Below are 5,552 nucleotides of genomic sequence, written 5' to 3'. Positions count from 1 at the left end.
TTGTTTTTGTTTTTAATGCAGCTATGTTTAATGTATAAAGAAACCAAGCTAGAAGAAAAACACAACTGTTAGATAAACTGATGAAACTAAATATCGTCGGAGAGGAAATCTACAAATTTTCTAGTCAGTGGGACTCACCAAGAACCCAATTCTTTGTGTCTGATTTTAATTTACATAGTTGTTAAGGCAAAACGAAACTTTCTTGAAAATACACAAGTTTATATTTTAGAAGAAGGATTCAGTCCTGTGGGATATCATTTAAAAAGCATTTTGGCCATTGCCCTGCAAAATAATTCTCAATAATAGAAACTTTTTCCTTTGTGGTTAGAAATTAAAGTGCTCCAGTGTGATCAGCTGGGGTTAAAGTATATTTTTGATTTTTGCTAAAAAAAATTGGTATTTTTTATATATTGCTAATCTGGCTATATATAATCTGGCTATAATCTGGCTAATCTGTTTTATATCCATGTCTCTCAAACTTTACTATCCACAAGAATCACAGAGGAACCATGTTAAAATGCAAATTCTGATTCTGTGGTTCTGGATGGGGTCTTGAAATTCTGCATGTTTAACAAGCTCACAGGAGGAGCCAATATTGCTGCTCTCTGGACCACACCTTGGGTACCAGAGTTCTCTATGGTATGCCTATTATGTTTCCTCAATATGTTATGCAATTAAAACATGTCTAATTTCATATAAGAGGCTTATTTTTATAGAGACAGAGCATTCCCTAAATGACATTGAACTAAAAATAAATTTATTACATAGCTGAAAGAAATAGCAGTTGGTAACTGAAGTAATATTAAAATACCATGCTAAAAGTCAAAGTTTTAGGTTAGAACCTTTCAAAAATTGCCTTCAACTGATGATTCCAGAACTGTATAAAGTATCTGTGCCTAGTACCATTGCCATAAATGCTCTACTCCATTTTAGGGGGTATTTTTACATAGCTTATGAGATAAGAAACTGGGGCAGTCTTATTGACAATTTCTCTATCATTTATTCAAATGGTGAGATAACTTCTGGTAATAGTTTTTTTAGAGAGTGACTTAAACATATACACACATACACACACACGCACCCTGCCTTCAAAATTCAATGTTCATATGTAAAACTGGGTAGGATGTACGTAGTCAAATCTGCAATCAGCACGTATTTAACCTGCTGAGAACTGGCAGTGTTTGAGACCACTGTGTGGCTTGCTTCCTAATGTACAGTAAATTTCTTTTAAAACGGAGGTGCATGTGCTTTTTGACTTTGGCAGAAAGGACAAAACAGGAGCATAATGAACTATAAATTTTAGTGTATTTATGAGTATTTATAGCTCACCGTAAGGTTTTGCTTTCTGTGTTTTTCATATTTCCTCTGAACTTGGCTCCAGCAGCAAGTTCAGTATGTTTGACCTTCTGACTGGAACAGACAGCTACATTGGGTCCACATTAGCTGGCAAAAGTTTTATTTCGTGGAGAGACTTGCAGCATGAGGGAAGGCTAGAATGTGTCCTAATGAAACATGCCGGTGGCATTACTTTCAGACAGGAACTTGTATTTATTTTCATTTCAGTTGCATTTTTAAAGACAGAATTAGTGACTGACTTTATAAGTCATAATACTAATTTTTTTTAAGAAATGCAGCTGCCATCATCCTTCCAATATGCATTATCATTTTTCCATGGGGGAGTTTTTTAATATGACAGTCCTTTTGAATATGAAGGGGCAGGTAACTATGCGAGCCTTCTGCCAATCCTTGGGACCCTCTGCAAATTTAAATCTCTGGACCTAATTGACTTGCATCAGTGTGGGGAAGATTACGCAAGTTAACCCTGTTAGGCTTGCTACAAGGAGAGAATAAAGTATTGATTGACAATGATGTCTCTGCCACTTCCATTGTGGTCTAGGACTTTACGTGAGATGTTTCTCTGCCATTCTAGCTTATTTTACTGCACGCCAGCGCAGCATGGCTGCAGTGGAATAAGGGAGGGAAACTGTGTGTGTGGCCTCCCCAGCAGGAGTAAGTCCTGCAGACCCACTGGTGGGCGGAGGCCTGCTGGGAAAGGTGGCCGAGAAAGGTCCACTCTCGGGACCGAGGCTGTCACTCAAAGAGCCCCTACTAGGTGGCAGGGCTCGGGGGGAGGAGTGTCCATCAGAACAAAATACTCTTATTTTCATTCAATAGAAAAAAAAAAAAAAAAGTTTACAACTGTGTTCATGCAGATTAAGTATTTAAAGCCTCTCTTTCCTCTTTTTGCCTTTTTTTTTTTTTTTTCCTTAATCACCTCATTAATTTCCAGTTTGGCTTAAAATATTCAGCAGGCTGGAACTATACGGCTCATTTATTCTATGTTACTTTATTTACTTTTTCAAAGTAAAATGGATAAAATCAATTCATAAATTTAAGCCCATTGAGTGTGATTTCAAGAGCTGCTAAATAATACATCTTTCTTCACTAAAATGCTATGAAGTAATTCATCTGTGGAAATAAGGCATACTCTTTCTCAAGATTTTTAAGAAAATGGCAGATCGTTATCATTCTGAAGTTTAAGTCCCATTCTGCCCAGACCCAAGATATAGGCTAACTTGCCCAGACAGAGATTCTAGCGTATGCTATCAAAGCAATACTTCATCACGGGCTTGGGTTACTTAGGCAAAGCATAAAGAATTAATAGATCGATATTCTGATTCTCTTCCACCTGGGTATAGTAATGGCTCTCGTTCTAAAAATCATGTGTTTGGGTTTTAAGCTAAACATGTAGAAGGAAGGACAAAACCACTCTTAAGCACAATTTAGGAAGCATATGATTAATAATAGTACACATACACACAATCTCTGAAATATCATCAACTACGTTGGGATGAGTAAAGATATGTCCAGTGGGAAGATAGAGAGGATATGGCTTAAAATGGGAGAAGGCAAAGGAAAAATTTAATATTGCCCAGAAAAGAGAGGGGGAAAAAAGAAATTGCAAAAAGTCTAGAGAAGAATATTCAGGTAAACTTCTGCCTATAATAATCTCCTGATTTAGGCACAAGTTGTTTTCCTAGCTATAAGGAAGGAAGGAAGGAAGAAAGAAAGGAAAGAAGGAAAGAAGAGGGAGAGGAAAAAAAAAAGAGAGAGAGAGAGAAGAGAAGAGAAAAAAAGAGAGAAGAGAAAAGAAAAAGAAGAAAACCACCAGAAAAGAAGCTTTCAGGAACACAGGTCCATCAGTATGTGATAGTAAGGGGAAAGTGCACAGGGCTGTCGGGGTACTGAGTGGCATATGAAAGGCACTTGGACCTACTCATAGGGTACAGTCAATACTCCATAAACATTAGATGTAATGGAGATATGCACACACACATGCAAGCACAACATAAACATGCCATGAGATGTGTGTGTGTGTGTGTGTGTGTGTGTGTGTGTATCCCTAACGCTATCTCTCAATCACTATCTATCTCTATCTATATCTATACACTGAGCGTTTATGGAAGGGATAGAAAAAGAAATAGAGGGCTATGAGGCAAAAGTGCACAACTTTCATAAGGCTGGAGATATTTATCTTTTCCTTTTTAGTTTTTAATTAAGTCCCCATTTGCTTATTGTGGAAAAGTTGATAGCTATTTTTGTCACGCACAGCTGTATTACAACTCTTATTTCATAGGATATAAACTGACAAGGTTGACATTTTTTAGATATATATCTTCAGACAAATATCTTTATCTATATCTTCACTGATAAATTTAACAACATAAATGTGGCTGCTATAACAAACAACCAGTGAAAGATATTTTTTAAAAAGTTTCTCTTAACCATCTGTGTTAATGGCCTGATAACATTTTGTTACTGCTTTCTGAAAATGTGTGAAGTGTTCTGACAGTGTGTCAACAAAGCATCAAACATGGTGAGAGAGAAGGCAGGAATTGGAATCATAGTGTCACCAAGTGTTAAAGCTGGAAGGGACCTTAGACCTTCTTCATGTTGGAAATGATGGGGCTGCACCCCAGGAGGATTAAGTGATTTGTTCAAGGTCACACTTGGACCAAGGAGGAGAACCTGGGTCCCCTGGCTCTCAGTTCTCTCTCCTGTTAGGTTTGCAATTTTGCCTCTAACCATATTAATTGTTTTGTTTTGTATAGAACAAAACATAGATTGTAGAAATGAAAGAGTCAGTGTTTTTTGGAGTCTCAGTCATTTTAAAGGTCATCCGATCTCTCATTAGTCCAAGTTTGTAGCTAGCTACCCCCAGTCATTTATTTAAGCATTTAGTCCACATGTAACTCTTGGAGATATTAGCTTCTCTGATAATGAGGAACAGTAGTTGTGGTTTTAATAAATATAGTCATCTCTCACTTTACATTTACTTTTCATTGAGGAAGCATATTTTCTTCTTTCTTTTTTCTTTCTTGCATTCTTACTTTTTTAATAGGTACATATTCTCTCTTAGTACCACTAGATCCTGACAGTCAAGTAAGTAGAAATTTTTACCGCATATACAGACACAAAAACATCATTCATGGAACACCTGACAGATTACAAAGCACTTCCATATATGAATTCTTACCATAATTGCAAATTAGTTGAATGTTCTTAAAACCCTTCTTTACAGATGGGGAAAACGGAGTCAAAGAGTTCTGATTTTCCAAAGTAAAGGTTAAAGTTAGGTCTTTTATCTTTGAAATATGTTCTCTTTTAATATATATACACATACAATGGATTATAGATCTGTAATAGATAATTAAGGTAAATGAGACTATTGCAGATTGTACTCTCTTATTTTAGAGTTGATATAAAGGAGGGTTAAGTAAACTTTTCTACATAGTTCTCAGTGATAAAGGCCGATATAGTATTAGAAATGCTAAACTTAGGCTACTTTTTTTTGTGTGTGCTTTAAAATCTAATATTTAACATGCTAAACATATGTTGAAAAATAAGATCGATTTCCCATATTTTAAAATTAATTTTATAGCTATATGTGTTTGTATATTCAGACAATGTACTTTACTTATAATCTCAAAGATATCTATGTTTAATTTGGATAACCTTTAATTGGTTTCCATTACTTTCATTCTGTTTTGCTATTTTGCTTTTCCTCCTTTAGCCATTTAAAGAGTTAACAGCTTATACCATAGTTTGGGAAAATTGAAATAACCAGTCCTGGGACTTATAAAGGAAGTCTTGGACCAAGAGTCACAAGACCTGCATTCTATTCCTGTCTTGTCCAGTGGGTTGCAATGTACCTTGAGTCCAATCACCTAAATTTTTGGATCTTAGTCTAATCTCTTATAAAAGGAAGGTGTTAGATCAGATGGTCAACAAGGCCCTTTGATTGTTTTAAAGGACTATGATTTATAATGTGTCCTTTCCACATACTGACTTTATTAAATTAAGATTTTATATTATTATTTGTGTTTCTTAAAGAAGATGCAAAAGAGAAAAATATAAATATAAAAGCAGAACAATTCCATAATTATTATACACATATACCTGCATGAAAGCACAATCGTAATTTCTGGGGCTTCATTAACATGCCAGCAAGGTAACTACCTCTCTTGGTAGAAAACAATAAAAATTAGTGG

Source organism: Neovison vison, chromosome 3, assembly GCF_020171115.1.
Source record: "Neovison vison isolate M4711 chromosome 3, ASM_NN_V1, whole genome shotgun sequence".
NCBI classification, from domain to species: Eukaryota; Metazoa; Chordata; class Mammalia; order Carnivora; family Mustelidae; genus Neogale; species Neogale vison.
This window is presented reverse-complemented; position numbering follows the sequence as displayed.